Source organism: Aulonocara sp. 'chitande type north' Nkhata Bay, linkage group LG6 (genome assembly GCF_057382095.1).
Source record: "Aulonocara sp. 'chitande type north' Nkhata Bay isolate Kocher_YH1m ecotype deep benthic linkage group LG6, A_spYH_male_GT1.1, whole genome shotgun sequence".
Classification (NCBI taxonomy): domain Eukaryota; kingdom Metazoa; phylum Chordata; class Actinopteri; order Cichliformes; family Cichlidae; genus Aulonocara; species Aulonocara sp. 'chitande type north' Nkhata Bay.
Window position 1 is genome coordinate 10,121,129 of NC_141349.1, and position 3,402 is coordinate 10,124,530.

Genomic DNA, 3,402 nt, shown 5'->3' on the forward strand with positions numbered 1-3,402 from the left:
GACTGGTGTGAACTTCAGTCAATTCTGCTCATTTTAGCAGATCAGATAGAGAGGGTAGATACATTTACCTGTAGATACTGTTTTGAGTCGTTTAGATGATGTTTCTGAAATGCTTGGGATGATAATTGCTCTTCAAGATGTTAGCATCGATGACAGCATTGTCGAAAGTTTAAGATCAATTCAGCACCGTGTTCGTTTGGAATACGCCGAGGAAGAACAGTCTTCAAATGTTGGTCGTCCACGTCTTGAAATCCCGGCTGCAGCACTCAGGACTTTAGTGCTGTCCTGGATAACCATCGGGGTAATTGCCGATATGTTTTCTGTCTCCGAGCACAATTAGGAGGAGAATGACGGAGGAAGGTCTAAGGTAAGTTTATGCTGTAATTTAACACCTGTGTGAGTCTGTACACAGCATTATTTAGATGTTGACCTTAATTATGACGTTTGATATTGAAATATTATCGCTTACTTTTTTATTGTGAATGTCTAAAATAAGCGGGGCAGCTACGGCTAGTATAATAACTATACTAACTATATTATATATGTCAAAAAATACACTCTGTTAATATCACTAATGGCACAGGAGGATGAGTGTACTTAAGTAGTATTTGCACAGACCTAATGGAAAAGCAGAGTGTGCCATGGTTAGCAGGTGTTTCTACATTTTGGGAGAAAAACAGCAATCAGACTGCGTGAATGTTGTTCTTCCAGCAATCTGAACTCTTAACTCTATAAATATGTTTAAACAACAAACAGAATCACGTATATCCTCCCTAACCACCAGCAGGATCTCAGATAGTGTTGACTGTTTGTCATAGTTGTTCTATGTTTGACAGTTAACGTTATTTCAGTGACTTTTCTATTTCAGGAAATCCATCCATCTTTTTAACTACTGGGTCATTAAGGAGGCTGAAGCCCATCCCAGCTGTCATTAGGCAAAGGGCGGGGTAGACCTCGGACAGGCCATAAAACAGGATTAATCTGGTACACTAGTCTCTTTCTTTCTGTAAAAAAAACATCTGTGTCTGCAAACATTTGTGTTATCAGTTTCATTTGAGCCTGAATACATTTGAATATGAATATGAAATTTCTCAAGTTTTTAAAAATGAGAAATTAAACTGTTATTCTACTATGAGACCACACGGGGGCAGCCCTGCCTTATTATGTATTATTCTCTCTTACTAGACATGGTTAGGATGGCTTTTGTGTCAAACTAACCAAAGTAATGTTGTTGGTTAATGTTTTTGTGAACAGTGGTATTTCAAGTATGGTCCTGTTTTTTTCTCCATTACAGGAGTTTCACTGGTTAAACAATCAGTGAATTGAAAGATTGTTGAATGAATGAATAACCAATGAAATGAAAGGTTGCCTATGACTTGTTGGCTGATCGCTGACCTTCTCTACTCTCCCCACAGATTCGACAAATATTCAGCTAATGTGATGGTGGACAGCAAGCCGGTCAACCTGGGCCTCTGGGATACAGCTGGACAGGAAGATTATGACAGGCTCCGCCCACTGATCTAGCCACAGACGGTACAGAATCACACATACACACACAGGCACACACAGTAACTAATGGACATAAAGTTACAGAGACAGAACTTATATAACATGTCAGCTAATTAAAACTGCAGCAGCTATTCTAATTCTTTGTCTCCTTGTCTCTCCATCCAGGATGTTTTCCTAATCTGCTTCTCCCTGGTTAGCCCGGCATCCTATGAGAACGTCAGAGCTAAGGTGAGTTTTGGCTGTTTTTTATGAGGCCTGTCTCTCAGCTGCCGAGGAACAAAATGTAAAAAAGAACAAACGGAACAAAAGCAGGAATTTATTATAGAGAAAAAAAAATAGGTACTTGGATTACAAAATGGAGAAAAAGCCTAAACAGGTCTAATAATTGATGTGGATGAATGATTGATGCTGTGGGTGAAAGTTGGATGATGTATTTCTCTCATCTTTAATAGCTACAGCATATCTTTTGTTTTTCATGCCTTCATCCACCTTTCTGTAACACCTGGCATCAGAGCTTCATCTCCCTCCACCTTTGATTCTGTTTTTTGCCTCTAACACGTTCCTTGATTTTGCGTGTTCCCCTTTCTTGCCTCTTATTTAGTTTTCCTTTACTCTGTATTCTGCCAGTGGTACCCTGAGGTCCGTCACCACTGCCCCTCCACGCCCATCATCCTGGTTGGCACTAAGCTGGATCTGAGGGATGAAAAGGATACCATTGAGAAACTGAAGGACAAGAAGCTGGCGCCTATCACCTATCCACAGGGCCTAGCTCTGGCTAAGGAGATAGGTCAGTCACTCTTACTTTATTTGCTTGAAAAGCACTTTAAGATTTGAAGCTCTCCTCACCAGTGAAGATATGAAACTAGCAGATGAAGATGCTAGAGAACTTTGTAGCCTGACTGCCTCTGCAAATTTTTGTTATTCCCCTCATTTCCTGGCATCACAGTAAAAGTATAGTAGCTGTAGTTGACTATAGTGTTCTTTGAAAGTTGAACTTATTCTTCTCCACTACCAGCAAACCTTTCTTCTCTTACTTTGTCTTTGTAGTTCTTTCTCTTCTTTTATTAACATATATGTGTCTTCGCATGTATAGATGCAGTCAAATACCTGGAGTGCTCAGCCTTGACCCAGCGTGGTCTGAAGACTGTGTTTGATGAGGCCATTCGTGCCGTCCTCTGCCCTCAGCCCGCCAAGGTCAAGAAGAAGCCCTGCTCGCTGCTGTAAACGGTACGACTGAATAAAACACAGAGGAAGAGGAGGAAGAGAGATTAGACGTTTGAGAGAAGAGAGAAACAAAGTGAACTCGCTCATTAAATCAACACATAAAGTAGAGTAGAGGTTTGAGGGCTTCTTTTCTTTTCTTTGAACATAAGTCTGAAGCTATTCAATCAAGCCTTTTATTTGTCACATGCAATGTTTACATCTGCAGTGAAATTGGACCCCCCGAACATACATACGTATCAGCTCCAGCCTTGAGACCACAGCTGACACCGATACGGTAGCTGCATGAAATGATGGTGGTTTTCCTTTAGTGCGAACAACTGCATGTCAATTTCACAGTTGGTCTAACTGGTCTCTCAGTCTCCCGTTGGAGAGCTTCTCTGAGATGTTATCAATCTTGTGCTCAGAGAGCAGAGACTGCCGTGAGCTTCTCCAAGATCTTATCCGTGCTGCGTTCAATGAGCCCATTTTGAGAAGTCACGACCCGTCCCATCATTTCCATCACAGCGGGCAGCCTTGTGGGGTTTTGGAAAGCCAATTCCGCCTTCCTTGATAAGCCAGGGCCAAGCCAACTCCGAACAGCAAGAACCCTGTTATCATGGTTCCGAAAAGGTAGATGTCTACAATGTCCTCGATTGACAGTCCCGCCAGGCACACGACCCTCCAGTTCCT

At 41.8% G+C, this 3,402-nt stretch overlaps 1 pseudogene; it reads left to right on the forward strand.

Annotated features, from left to right (window-relative positions):
* The first annotated feature begins 1,351 nt into the window (after nt 1-1,351).
* On the forward strand, nt 1,352-2,985 carry LOC147327246 (ras-related C3 botulinum toxin substrate 2-like; annotated as a pseudogene).
* Nucleotides 2,986-3,402: the final 417 nt, after the last annotated feature.